General features: G+C 30.7%; 2 long non-coding RNA genes across 2 annotated transcripts; both read left to right on the top strand.

Moving 5' to 3' along the window:
* Positions 1–5315: 5315 nt before the first annotated feature.
* Positions 5316–6669, top strand: LOC137821726 (uncharacterized). The gene is made up of 3 exons (XR_016515821.1): positions 5316–5473; positions 5625–5699; positions 6476–6669. It is a non-coding gene; the product is annotated as an uncharacterized LOC137821726 (long non-coding RNA).
* Positions 6670–11642: 4973 nt separating this feature from the next.
* Positions 11643–12922, top strand: LOC150025290 (uncharacterized). The gene is made up of 3 exons (XR_016515838.1): positions 11643–11747; positions 11899–11973; positions 12750–12922. It is a non-coding gene; the product is annotated as an uncharacterized LOC150025290 (long non-coding RNA).
* Positions 12923–15050: the final 2128 nt, after the last annotated feature.

The raw sequence follows: 15050 nt of genomic DNA, 5'->3' as shown, positions 1-15050 counted from the left end.
AATAAAATGACTTCTAAATTTTGCAATTTAAAAGACTTTTTTCATTGAGTTTACCTATGATAGAACATATAGACAAAGATGATGGCGACGATAAGGGGATCGAGAATGCAAGAGAGTGACGGAGGCAAGGGGTGACAGTTGGTAAGTGAGAAAATTTGTTTCTTTTTACCACTATATGTGCACATGGAAAGTTTGAGGGTGTAGAAAGAAATATTTGGTAAATGGATATGAAGGTGAAAAATAATAATATGGGCCATCTTATTTCAGGGCTCTGTTATAATATGTATCATTTCAAGGTGAAAAGTAGATTTTACAATGTTAAAAAAAGAAAACATGCTGCAGAAAATAGCTTTTAGAATGTTAATAAAATAAATATGTCTTTTAAAAGTATATTCTAAAATGTAAGAAAAAGCATTACGAGAACTAATTTTGAAACTCTATATTTCAAAATGTAATTTCTAGAAATACTTTTATTTTCTTTACATTTCCTAAATTACTTTTCGTAATACATTTCTTTATTTTTTTAACATTTAAAAAAATACTTTTTAAAACTTTAAACAAGAAGAGAACAAGGGAAATATGTCTTTTTAAATCAAAGAACAAACGGGAGTGTATTCAGCAAAACAAATTATCTTTTTTACAAATTTTAATTGATATCTTTTGACTTCTAAAAGAAAAAAAAAAGAAAAAGAAAAAAAATTCTCATGAAGTAAAATTTTTATGCTTCTAATTTTTCTAATTTTAATTATGCATACTGTATTGTTAGTTATAAAGCAACTTATACAAGCCAGTTTTGTTTAAGCTTAAAAATAAAGTGATTTTGATAAATATATATATATATATATATGAAAAATAAGTGAATTTTATGAAAACATAAATTACTTATGTTAGGAAAATGTATTTTTTTCATTAAATTTGGCCCTTCGTATTGTTTAAAACACCTTTCACAGCAGCTAAGTTTGTCTTTTCCTTCTTTTTGCTTTTTAAAGTTTAAACATATACAAAAATATAGTAAGTGCTCTTTGAACTTAAAAAATAATACTTATCTTAATTACTAAATAAAAAAAATCAGGTTTAGAATTTCTTACATTTTTCGTAAAAGGTTGCTTGTGCTAACTTAGTTTTTATTCATAAAAATCAATTTTATTGGTATAATAGACTTTCATCTAGTATTTTCTTAGAATTTTTTATTAATAGGTATAGGTATAGATTACCTAAATATCACTTTTTTATATATGAGGTTTGATATAGTCCCTTATATTTGCTTCTATTTTTTTTTTAATAATATTTTTTTCATGTGGTGACAAATGATTGTTATTACTTGAGGTGTCAGTCTAACTGAAATGTCAAGTTTCACAATTAAGCCTAACATGAGAACTTTTATAAAAAAAAAGTTTTTTTTTTTCACTAAAAATAACTCAAAACCGATCATAATTTGTCTTTCTCTTATAAATGCTTATGAAAAATTACAACCAACCATCTCAATCAAATTAATTTTAGTGTGTTTAAAGTTGAGTTCATATTAAAATGATAAAATAATTCATATATCCATCACTAACTTAGTTCATCCATAAATAGTTTTATTTAATTCATCCATTAATAAAATTGGAATATCCTTCCATGTGTAATGTTTGTAATGAGTCATTGCTTTTCAAAATTCAACTATAATTCTTTCATTAATATTAATAGTTCAAAGTTAATATAAGCATTTTTCTAGAATTAAATATTTTTTTAAAGAAAATATCAACATTGTTGGTTCGATCTTAGGTGTAGTATTGTTAGCTTGATATTAATAAGAGAAATGATGGCTAAACCTTGATCGAACATCATTGACTCGACCTCAACCAATGCATCTTGAGATTGACCTTATCCAATGCTTTGTCAACTTCGTATTGGCCATGACATAATTGTCTTAACTTCAGTTGGAACATTGTTGTCTTAGTCTTATTGGTTCATTTTAAGTTGAAACAACGTCAACTTTTTTTAGTTTGACCTCTATCAAAAGAATTATCGACTCAATATTGACTGGAACATCGTTAGCTACTTCGACCAAGGATACCAAATCATCTTTGGTTAGGGACATTGTCGATTTGACCTTAACCAAATATATGATTAAGTTTGGATTAAGAACACAATTAATTAGTTGAGGGTGTTATTGTTTCAACTTGGTCGAAACTTTATCATTTTATATTTAACCTTAGTTACTTTTCAAAACTACATTTGTTTAGAGCATCATAAGCACTACCTCAATCAAGGTATCATTGTCTTGACCTTAATTGAGGCTTTATCGACTTATCTTAACCTAATCCAAGTAATTGTTGGAGTAACATTGATTTGAGTGTGACATTTTTCACCTAATCTTAATTTAGACACTTTTAGTTTGACTTTGATTGAATTTCTTTTATTATTCTCAACCAAAAACATCTTTTGGCTAATTATCTTTCAACTTTTTTTAATGGATACAGTTTAGTTAGACTTAACCAAGCATCTTTTGACCAATTTCAACTAAATATCTTTAATTTAACTTCGATCACAATATATCATTATATTGATAAAGAAAATATTAATCTTTAAAAACAATTAATGGATGAATTAAATAGATAGTTTATTAGGTCAATAAGGATTGATAAAAAAAATTAAATAATGCTTAATTTTTTGATGAATTAAAATATATTAATAAATTATTGTATCCAATCCATTAAATTTTGTGCAATTTATCTAGTTTTCCACATCTAGTTGATATACAATTATATTCACGCCAAATATTTGAAAGATGTGAAAGTTACATATAAGACATGTTTGAGTAAATTTGTCCACAATAGGTGGTTAAAGAAAATAAATGAAATTAACTTTTTTTATAAACTAAATATAGTTTATAGAAAACTATAAAATATTTAATTTAATAAAAATAATATAAGAGAATATCTACCCACTTAACTTGCATATATAAATTAGTTTTAGTTAATACAAAAATTATTTTAATTTTAATTTTCTTAAATATTTATTAAGAAATTTATTCCAACGTTGTTTAGGTCAGAAATCACATTTTAAATGGTGTTTTAGACATGTATGTACATAGTAAATTGAATATAGATGCATTCATTTGTGACTCATGCAAGAATAAAACTATTTTTTTTAATATCGGTATTATTTTTTAGTTTTAGAAAGGTTATCTTATTTTTATTTCTCTAAAATGAAAATGTAACACTTAGTATTTGATAGTGATCCAAGTTTTTATACTAAAAATGATGTATTTTAAGTAAATAAAAAGATATTTTTTTATTTGAAAAAGCTAAAACTAAACTTTCGAAAACTTTATAAGGAGTGGAATTATATTTTATAGTATGAAGATATATTTGAAAATTATAAGAGTGTTTTAGAGTTTATCTACTAAAAGGAATATTTAAGTAAAAATGTCTAAGAGTTGTTGTTATTTGTATCTAACACGTGTATTAAAATGTGTGATTGAGCATGACATAGATGGACACGTGGGATAGAACACAGGTAGAAGTACAACAACATTGTTGACATGAAGATAAGAATAGGCTTATAGTAGGTGACCTATCACCCAGACATTCTAATACTTTGAGTGATACTCATGTTGTTGTGTCTTGGATATGATTTGACAATTAATGTGAAAGCTTTTGTCTAATCTCAATTATTATGACTAATTCATGTTTTAAATGTGAAATGAAGCTTTGGATAAGAAGATAAAGAAGAGGGATATGAAAACACTTGCTAAGGTTGTATTTGGTGGATGAGAAAGGATGGGTATTATTAATTAAAAAGGAAGGTAATTTGATTTGGAGAAACTTAATGAAAATGGAATTTTTTTTTGTAGACTTGTGTAAAGTCAAATCACAGTGGAATAGTGAAAAAAAAAATTAAATTATTTTTAAGTGAAATAAAATATAGATAGATAAGTGATTCACATTCAAACCATAGTTTATGCTGGAGATTTCACATCGACTAGATATTAGAGTCTTTCATAGTATATAAGTGGATGCAAACTTCATCTCATTGAGTCGGTTTTATGAGGTTGAATTAGGTTAAAATCTCACTTCTTAACATGATATCAAAGCCATTTCGAACCTATCCTAACAAGTATTTGTTGAGTTTATCATACCAATTGCTACATCCACAATTTTTTGAATGTAGTTTGGTTAAAGTCTTTTGTAATGGTATGAATGCAAGTAATGTAAAAAACATTCGAAAAACTAAAATATTAATAAACTATTTAAGTAGATAACTGATTATAGGTGAAAGCACATTTTGAAAAATACGAACAATCAACTCATAATCAATTAAATAAAAAATAATCAATCATCAATAAAGTGATTTTTTTAAATAATGTGTTAGTCAAATCATAGTTGATAATTTCTAATAATATTAAGTTTTTAACTAATTATAATAATTTATTATTATATGTGATAATTGATTGATTGATTCATGAAACCTTATTTAAAAATAGTTTTTAAAAAACACACATACAATATAATGTTTTCATTATCAAAGGTCTTCAAACATCTTCAAATATCTTTACATAATGAACTTGATCAATAATCTTCCTTTTTTTTATGATAACGAATTTTTTTTCTTTTAAGTATGGTGTTCTTTAATTATGCTTTCATACACGAATTAGAGAAAAGTTTGTTCTTTAATTATGCTTTCATACATGAATTAGAGAAAAAAAAACTTTTTTGTAAATGCAGATTTGTGTGCTTAGAAGTTAGATCTATTAAACATAACTTTCACACATCTAATATGAACCAATAAAATGATGTAAAATAACTTGAGACTTAGTTAAATCAAGAGTGGGTGAATTGATTTTCTATAACTTTTAGAATTTTTTAAAAAGATGAACCCTTTTTTAAACTTTAAAAAAAAGTTTAATTAAAAAATTGAATGTAATTAATTATGAGATCAAGATTGATAAATATTGCACACAAAATATCAAAACATAGAGAATAAAATATAAAAGATTGAAAAAAAGTGAGAAAAGTTAAACAAAGATTTATATTGGTTCAGGGCACACAAAAAATCCTACATCTAGTCTTAGATATTCAACCTTAGAATAGTCTAAATCCACTATCTTTCAAGAACTCAATGCAAACAAATACAAGATAAGAAACAAACATATCAACTCTTGAACGCACTCAAGAAGGATGTGTTATCTCAGAATGAATCAAATGTTCAATTTATAGAGTTTCTGAAAAGTTATTTAAAACTTATTCAAGTACATTTAATCGATTATCTTAAGTTGTTAATGTAACAGCGCTTTTTTTTAGAAAAAGCTACAGACCCCCTCCCCCCATGCCATTTTCTCTTTTCTCTCTCTCTCTCTCTCCAATTCTCTTCTCTCTCTCTCTCTCTTAATTTCTCTCCCAAACTTCATCTATTTTAGAATCTGATCATACCACGCTGTAGCAGAGGAGTTAAGGAACATTTCTACCCGATCAGATTTTCAAACAGAGTAAGTTCATTTTTACTCTAAATATCCTTTGTTCTCTGTTTTTCCTTAGGATTTAGTCATCAATCTTGGTGGGGTCAGTTGAGAAGTTTAATCCTCTCAACTTATTATATTATATACTGAAATTTTGTTCTGTTTGGATAATTTGCATTAGGCCCGTAAATCTTGAAGCTTATCCAAACGGCGGGGAATAAAATTCTAAAAGTTGCTTGGAAAGCAAGCAATTGAGGTAAGGGAAGCTAAATTTAATTTTTAATAGCACCCTAGGATAGAAGATCTGAATGCGGAAGGGACGTGGTCCCAATATTCAATTTTTCTTGCAGGCATGTTGTGTGTTATATATATTGGGTTGTTTGTTTATATGTTATTTAAATTTGTAAAAATATTATATTTTGATGGTTTAATATTTAAGTATTGTTTTTTTATTTTAATTACGTTTTTGAATGTTGTGGATCGTGTTTGGAATGATATTGTATTGACGGAATGGTATGGAATTGAATTCATACATTTGGGATAATGTATGGACTGATGTTGGCTGTATTAAGTATTGATGCCTATGTGGTAACAGAGATCTCCGAGCTTCACTGATGATCTAAGTCACATAGACTAAGATATCAGGTGGTGAGAAGCTGATGGGGGAGTTCATGCACACCGTGACATATGAGATGCACGGCTTGGGTTGTATTGAACTTACCCTGATCCTTTCTGTTGGATTCGCTGGTAATCTTTGGATCAGGTGTTAGTCTCTGGTAGGACTTACTTAATACGGGTCTTCCGGAAGACGTTGTTTGTTGAATATCTTGGATGTGTAGATCCATGTGAGATCTATGTGATTGTTTTAATGTTGAGATTTGAAGAAAGTTGAATAATTTGAGAAATTGATCATGTAATTTGGTTTTCTCTTTTGATTTAATTGTGTATATTATAAAATTCTATTTTCACTAGCTTACCCTTGCTTTTCTTGTTGTGTTTGAACTGCAATGACTGTACTATGTACACGAGCAGATGACCATACAGGTGCAGGAGAGCCTTAGAGGGTTCAGAGTCTTATTTTGAGTTGTGGATATGTAAATTGTATTTCTATAAATCCTAATCATGTATTAGGAATGTTTTTGAAAAACTCCAAGTTTGTATAGAAACTGGTAGAACTTTTATTGTAATAGTTATATGTAAATTATGGGGTGTTACATTTAATGGTATCAGAGCGGTTCATTCTTAGGATAACCTGAGGGTAGTGGGTTTATTTCGTTTCTCTTGCGTGTAGATTTTTGTTTAAGTTTAGCCTCAAGACTTAGTTAAAAGTTTCTAATGAGATGTTTGACAAAGTTGTTTTTCTTGAAATCTTGTTTGTGTTCGAGTCAAGTTAATTGTTATGAATAAAGATGAAAGTATTAAGAGTGAAAAGAATCTTGATAGAGTGGTGATGGTGCACACTCATGACTAGATCAAGATTATTTTCTATCTTAATTCTAAGTAGCTAGAATACATTTTAGAGATAAGTCTTGATTGATTTTGTATCTATTTTGTGTGATTATTTATTTTAAGTTAATTTGTCTTAAGATGTAGCTGAAAATTTTAGTAGTTTCTAATCCAATTCTTTATGTGCTTAGTAGATGGCACGTAGACCACCTACTCCTCCTCCACCAGTAGATATGCCCAAATTAGCTCGGGCAATAGAGATGATGGCAACAGCCTTGCAACAACAGAGTGCTACTATGGCACAACAGCATCAGGCCCTTCATCAATTAGAAACAGCTAGATTAGCAGCAGAAGCATCTCAGCTTCATCAACAACCCCATACCTTTAGTCTGGAGGATTTTCTAAGACATAATCCACCCAGATTTAATGGCAAGGTAAATCCAGATGGAGCAGACCAGTGGGTGAGAGACATAGAAAGAATCTTTGAAGCTACTCAATGCCCTGAAGAGAGAAAGTTATCTTATGCCATCTATATGCTTATTGAAGAAGCTGAGTTTTGGTGGATAGGCATGAAGCAAATGATGGAAGACAAAGGTGAAGATGCTACTTGGGAGAACTTCAAAGTAAGATTCCTAGAGGAGTATTTTCCTGATAGTGTCAGGTATGCAAAAGAAATTGAATTCATGCAGCTGGAACAAGGAAATCTTTCAGTCACTGAATATGCTACTAGGTTCAAACACCTAGCTAGATTCTACACCCAGACCATGACCGAGGCTTGGAGATGTAGAAAATTTGAATTTGGATTGAAGCAAGAACTTAAAGAAGTGGTGATTCCTATGTCCATTAGAGATTTCCCTGCTCTAGTGGAGAAAGCAAAAGTAGTGGAGAGTTTGAAAAATAGTAGCAGACTTGCTAAGCCTCAAGTGGGAGGACCTTCTAAAAGCATGCCTAAATATGAAGATAGAAAGAAACCTTATTTCAAACCTCAATCTTATAGCAGTGGAAGACCCAGTTCTCAATCACCACCTAGTTTCAGATGTTTTAGATGCGGTGGGCCACATGTTGTTAGATTTTGCCCTCATCCAGTGTCAAATGTGACATGTGATAGATGTCACAGGTATGGTCATGCAACAAAAGACTGTCGTGTCCAATTGGGAGCTCCAAATTCTGGCGGAGTGCAGCAAGTACGACAAAATAGTAATCAAAAACCCAAAGCTGCTGGCAGAGTTTTTGCTATTAGTGGAGTTGAAGCTTCACAGTCTGATAGCCTTGTTAGAGGTATTTGTTCTATCCTTGGAACACAATTATCTGTATTGTTTGATTCTGGGGCAACCCATTCTTTTATATCTTTTGATTGTGCTAAGAAACTTAAGTTGCCAGTCCGAGAATTAGAATTTGAGTTGGTGGTATCTACACCAACAAAAGGTATTATAGTAACTTCTTCCATGTGTGCTGAGTGTCCAGTAATTATAGATGGGCAGAGATACAAGATCAACATGATTTGTATACCTCTAAAAGATTTGGAGGTTATATTGGGAATGAATTGGTTGTCTGCTAATCATATCCTTATAGATTGTGGTCGGAAGAAGTTAATTTTCCCTAAATTAGAAGGAATGCAGGTTATCTCAGCTCATCAGTTTGAGAGAGAGATACAAGAAGGTGCAGAATGTTTTATGCTCTTGGCTTGTTCTATAGTTACTGATAAAGTACAAAAAGATATGTTTGTAGTTCAGGAGTTTATGGATGTATTTCCTGATGAGATTCCTGGACTTCCACCTAAAAGAGAGATAGAGTTTGCAAAAGACTTGATTCCCGGAGCAGGCCCCGTGTCAATTTCTCCATATCGGATGGCACCAACGGAGTTAGGTGAATTGAAGAAACAACTAGAAGACTTATTGGAGAAGCAATTCATTCGACCTAGTGTTTCTCCATGGGGAGCTCCAGTGCTATTAGTGAAGAAGAAAGATGGTTCGTCACGTCTATGCATAGATTACAGACAATTAAACAAGTTAACAATAAAGAATAAATATCCTCTTCCTAGAATTGATGACTTGATGGATCAGTTGCATAGGGCAGTTGTCTTTTCTAAGATAGATTTGCGCTCAGGTTATCACCAAATTTCAGTGAAAGCGGAAGATGTTCAGAAGACTGCTTTTAGATCAAGGTATGGTCACTATGAATTTCTGGTTATGCCATTTGGGGTGACTAATGCTCCCGCTATTTTCATGGATTATATGAATCGGATATTCATACCTTTTCTTGATAAGTTTGTGGTAGTGTTCATAGATGATATCTTGATCTATTCTCGTACAAGGGAAGAACATGCAGAACATCTTAGAATCGTCCTGGACATTTTGAGAGAAAAACAGTTATATGCTAAACTTTCAAAATGTGACTTCTGGATGTCAGAAATACAATTTTTAGGACATGTCATCTCTGCACAGGGAATATCAGTAGATCCTTCTAAAGTGGAGGTTGTACTTCAGTGGGAACGTCCTAAAACAGTTACAGAAATTAGAAGCTTTGTCGGGTTAGCAGGATATTACAGGAGATTTATAGAAGGCTTTTCTAAAATAGTGGCTCCTTTGACCCAATTGACTAGAAAGGATCATCCTTTTGCATGGACTGAACAATGTGAGAAAAGCTTTGAAGAGTTGAAAAGAAGGTTGACTAATGCTCCTGTATTGACAAGCCCTGATACCAATCAGTCTTTTGAAGTTTTCTGTGATGCTTCCTATCAGGGATTGGGTTGTGTTTTGATGCAGAATAAGAAAGTTGTTGCCTACGCTTCTCGTCAGTTAAAGGTGCATGAAAGAAATTATCCAACTCATGATCTAGAATTGACAGCAGTTGTCTTTGCTTTAAAAATATGGAGACATTTTCTTTACGGAGTTAGTTTTAATGTGTTCAGTGATCATAAAAGCTTGAAGTATTTGTTTGATCAGAAGGAGTTAAATATGAGGCAGAGGAGATGGATTGAATTTTTAAAAGACTATGATTTCCAGCTAATATATCATCCTGGGAAAGCAAATGTTGTTGCAGATGCGTTGAGTCGTAAAAAGATACAAATGTCGTCGCTTATGATTAGAGAGCTAGCATTGATTGAAGATTTCAGGAGTATGAATTTGGAGGTTTCCATGTCTTCAAATTGCATTAGTTGTAATACACTTGTTATAACTAATGAATTTCTGGAGAAGGTGAAGGAGAAGCAGTTGGAAGATTCAAAATTGAAGAACTTCATGGGCTTACTAAATACTGACAAAGCTAAAGACTTCTCTTTAGGAGTGGATGGTATTTTGAGATTCAAAAATAGAATATGTATACCAGAAGATAATGAACTAAAGCAAACAATATTATCTGAAGGTCATAAAAGCAAACTCAGTTTACATCCAGGAATGACCAAGATGTATCAAGATCTCAAGAAGTCTTATTGGTGGCATGGCATGAAGAATGATGTAGCTAAGTTTGTAGCTGGTTGCTTGACTTGTCAGAAATCAAAGATTGAACATCAACGGCCTGAAGGCATGTTAACTCAGTTAGACATTCCAGTGTGGAAGTGGGACAGTATCTCAATGGATTTTGTTACCCACTTACCACGTACTTTGCGGAAGCATGACTCTGTTTGGGTCATAGTGGATAGGCTAACAAAGACGGCACACTTCCTACCTATAGACTTGAGAATCTCTATGCGGAAGTTGGCCCAGATTTACATAGATGAAATAGTCAGATTGCATGGTGTACCCTCCAGCATAGTTTCAGATAGAGATCCTAGATTCACCTCCAGATTCTGGCAAACACTTCAAGAAGCTTTGGGGACTAAACTCAGACTTAGTTCAGCATACCATCCTCAAACTGATGGACAATCAGAGAGAACTATCCAGTCCTTAGAAGATTTGCTTAGGACTTGTGTGTTAGATCATTTGGGCAGTTGGGATGAAATTCTACCATTGGTAGAGTTCACTTACAATAACAGTTACCAAGCTAGCATAGGAATGGCTCCTTTCGAGGCATTGTACGGAAGAAAGTGTAGGACACCTCTGTGCTGGTTTCAGGATGGTGAGAGTGTGTTAATTGGACCAGAATTAATACAACAAACCAATGAGAAAGTCAAAATGATTCAGGAAAGATTGAAAACATCTCTCAGCAGGCAAAAATCTTATGCAGATCAAAGAAGAAGACCTTTAGAATTCTCTGCGGGTGAGCATGTCTTTTTGAGAGTTACACCGTTCACTGGTGTAGGAAGAGCACTCAAATCCAAGAAATTGACTCCTAAGTTCATAGGACCTTATCAAATTCTCAGGAGAATAGGCCCTGTGGCTTATGAAATTGCTTTGCCTCCTTCTTTAGCTAACATTCACAATATTTTCCATGTATCCCAGCTAAGAAAGTATGTACCTGATCCTAGCCACATTCTAGAGTCTGATTCCATCCAGGTCAAAGAAAATTTGTCGTTTGAAGTGAAGCCAATCAGAATTTTAGATTCACAAGTGAAACAACTTCGTGGAAGGAGTATTCCCATGGTGAAAGTATTGTGGGATCTCACCTCTGGAGATTCCACTTGAGAAATTGAAGAAGTGATACGAGAATCATACCCTAATCTCTTTCTTGGTAAGTTCATTTTCGATGACGAAAATTTTTGTAGTTGGAGATAATGTAACAGCGCTTTTTTTTAGAAAAAGCTACAGACCCCCTCCCCCCATGCCATTTTCTCTTTTCTCTCTCTCTCTCTCCAATTCTCTTCTCTCTCTCTCTCTCTCTTAATTTCTCTCCCAAACTTCATCTATTTTAGAATCTGATCATACCACGCTGTAGCAGAGGAGTTAAGGAACATTTCTACCCGATCAGATTTTCAAACAGAGTAAGTTCATTTTTACTCTAAATATCCTTTGTTCTCTGTTTTTCCTTAGGATTTAGTCATCAATCTTGGTGGGGTCAGTTGAGAAGTTTAATCCTCTCAACTTATTATATTATATACTGAAATTTTGTTCTGTTTGGATAATTTGCATTAGGCCCGTAAATCTTGAAGCTTATCCAAACGGCGGGGAATAAAATTCTAAAAGTTGCTTGGAAAGCAAGCAATTGAGGTAAGGGAAGCTAAATTTAATTTTTAATAGCACCCTAGGATAGAAGATCTGAATGCGGAAGGGACGTGGTCCCAATATTCAATTTTTCTTGCAGGCATGTTGTGTGTTATATATATTGGGTTGTTTGTTTATATGTTATTTAAATTTGTAAAAATATTATATTTTGATGGTTTAATATTTAAGTATTGTTTTTTTATTTTAATTACGTTTTTGAATGTTGTGGATCGTGTTTGGAATGATATTGTATTGACGGAATGGTATGGAATTGAATTCATACATTTGGGATAATGTATGGACTGATGTTGGCTGTATTAAGTATTGATGCCTATGTGGTAACAGAGATCTCCGAGCTTCACTGATGATCTAAGTCACATAGACTAAGATATCAGGTGGTGAGAAGCTGATGGGGGAGTTCATGCACACCGTGACATATGAGATGCACGGCTTGGGTTGTATTGAACTTACCCTGATCCTTTCTGTTGGATTCGCTGGTAATCTTTGGATCAGGTGTTAGTCTCTGGTAGGACTTACTTAATACGGGTCTTCCGGAAGACGTTGTTTGTTGAATATCTTGGATGTGTAGATCCATGTGAGATCTATGTGATTGTTTTAATGTTGAGATTTGAAGAAAGTTGAATAATTTGAGAAATTGATCATGTAATTTGGTTTTCTCTTTTGATTTAATTGTGTATATTATAAAATTCTATTTTCACTAGCTTACCCTTGCTTTTCTTGTTGTGTTTGAACTGCAATGACTGTACTATGTACACGAGCAGATGACCATACAGGTGCAGGAGAGCCTTAGAGGGTTCAGAGTCTTATTTTGAGTTGTGGATATGTAAATTGTATTTCTATAAATCCTAATCATGTATTAGGAATGTTTTTGAAAAACTCCAAGTTTGTATAGAAACTGGTAGAACTTTTATTGTAATAGTTATATGTAAATTATGGGGTGTTACAATTAATTGATTATTCCTAGAATAAGGTGAATTTCAGTTAAAACACTATTTGTTTTAATGAATTATTTTACTATTTAATTGATTATTATGTTCTTCATCATTTTTGAAAACTTTTTTATAACGTATTAATTGATTATTCTTAGAGACAAATTAAGAACTCAATTGTTTGTTCTCTATTTTAATACATTAACAAAAATGTAAGCTTAAGTGAGATATCACTAATCAAAAGAAATGTTTTTTATGTCATTTTTATAAACTAAAAGCACAAACAAAAACATTTTCAAAGATGTCTTTGTTCCAACTCTTAATGTAGTTTTGAGGTACTTGATATTTTGTTTAATAATAAACATAGAGCAACCCACAACATCATCTTTCTAACATTGTTTGATAAGTAACTTGCAGTTTTTGTGATCCTTCTACATAGATAAGAAGTGAAAAGATGATTTATCATTTTTGGACATTATCCATATACCTTAGAATAAGATGATGATCATATTTACTTTGAGTAATTGTGCAATAATTAACAATGTTCCATGCATTTAGGCATGTAAGATTGTAGTAACCTCTATACAGGTGCATTTCAGTAAGCCAAGTGATCATTTTACCATTAGATCATGAAAAATTGGATTCAAAAGTTGGGATATCCAACATTTAATTGGAGTCAACCTAATAAAAATAGTTAACACAAGAAAATAATAGAATGAATGGTCAAAATTTTCACTTTTCACTATCTTTTTTTCTTTGCACTCTACTTCACTTTAATCAAACAACTTCTCTTCCATTTATTTCTCTTATTTTCTTTCCTCTTCCATTTCATTTAATTCTTTCCTTGAAACCACATAAAACTAAATCTTATTTAAAAAAAACAATTTCTTTTGAGATTTTTTAACCGCATTTCAAAATATCCACTCATTTTATTATTGTATTTTATGGAAATCTAACCAACTTATTGTATTAAGGTATTTCCTTCCGACCACTTTTTTTTATCTAAAAAATTAAACCTAGATTCTTATTTAAAGTTTTCAAGTCTAGTCTAGTAACATTCAAACAAAATGTTGATTGAAAGTATTTTATATAATATTACGTTGTCATGTTTTGTTCATAGTTTTGAGGTATCTATAAAAATAATTTTTAATTTCCTTAGCATACTTTATATCTACTAACACTATAAGAAAATCATGAAAGAGACCAAAATAATTAGTTACAATAGAAATTAAAATAGAAATCATTTTAGAAACTAAAAAAAAATTAGTTTCTAAATTAGTTTCTATTATTTTCTATTATTGTTAAATAGTTTCTAAATTGGTATCTAATTAGCAACTAAGGTTTTAACTACCAATTATTTAGTTTCTAAATTTGGTAGCAAAAACCTTGGTTGCTAATTAGATACCAATTTAGAAACTATTTAACAATAATAGAAAATAATAAAAACTAATTTAGAAACCAAATTTCTTTTTAGTTTATAAAATGGTCTCTAATTTAGTTACTATTGCAACTAATTATTTTGGTTTCTATTTCATCATTTTCTTGTAGTGTAAATACACATTTTCATTTTATTATTATTATAACAATAATAATAATAATGATATGATAGTAATAATAATTCTTTACTTCAAAAATTATTTTAAAAAATAGAAGTAAGTAAATTTTATTAATTAAAATCTGTTTTTAAAAAAAAATCAATTTGAGAATATTTTTACAAATTAACTTATCTACAACACAAGTTTAATATATAAAGATTTGATTTTTGAAATTTATCATTTTTTTTTATCTTTTAAGGGATTTAAATAGGGTTTTAAGAAAGAAAAAGTATTTTAGATAACATTGAAGGAGAAAAAATTAGTGTATTTTAAAATTAGAAGGACAGAGAAAAAAAATATTTTAGCAAATATGAAGAGTTAAAATTAAACCTTAAAATATTCTATTTCATCTAAAAGTATTTTTTACCCAAAAAAAGTAAATCATTCAATCATAACGATACAATATCAAGATAAATAAATAGTGACACAATCAATCCCATCATAACTATTAAATACAAAGATAAACAAACAATAAGACAAAACATCAAATTTTCTCAAAACTAGATAGAAAAACTATTTCCTCTATAAAATGTTTCTT

The sequence above is a fragment of the Phaseolus vulgaris genome, chromosome 9, assembly GCF_051622355.1.
Source record: "Phaseolus vulgaris cultivar YP4 chromosome 9, ASM5162235v1, whole genome shotgun sequence".
Lineage (NCBI taxonomy): Eukaryota > Viridiplantae > Streptophyta > Magnoliopsida > Fabales > Fabaceae > Phaseolus > Phaseolus vulgaris.
Note: the sequence above shows the minus strand (reverse complement) of the source record. Positions and strands in the feature narration are given on the sequence as shown.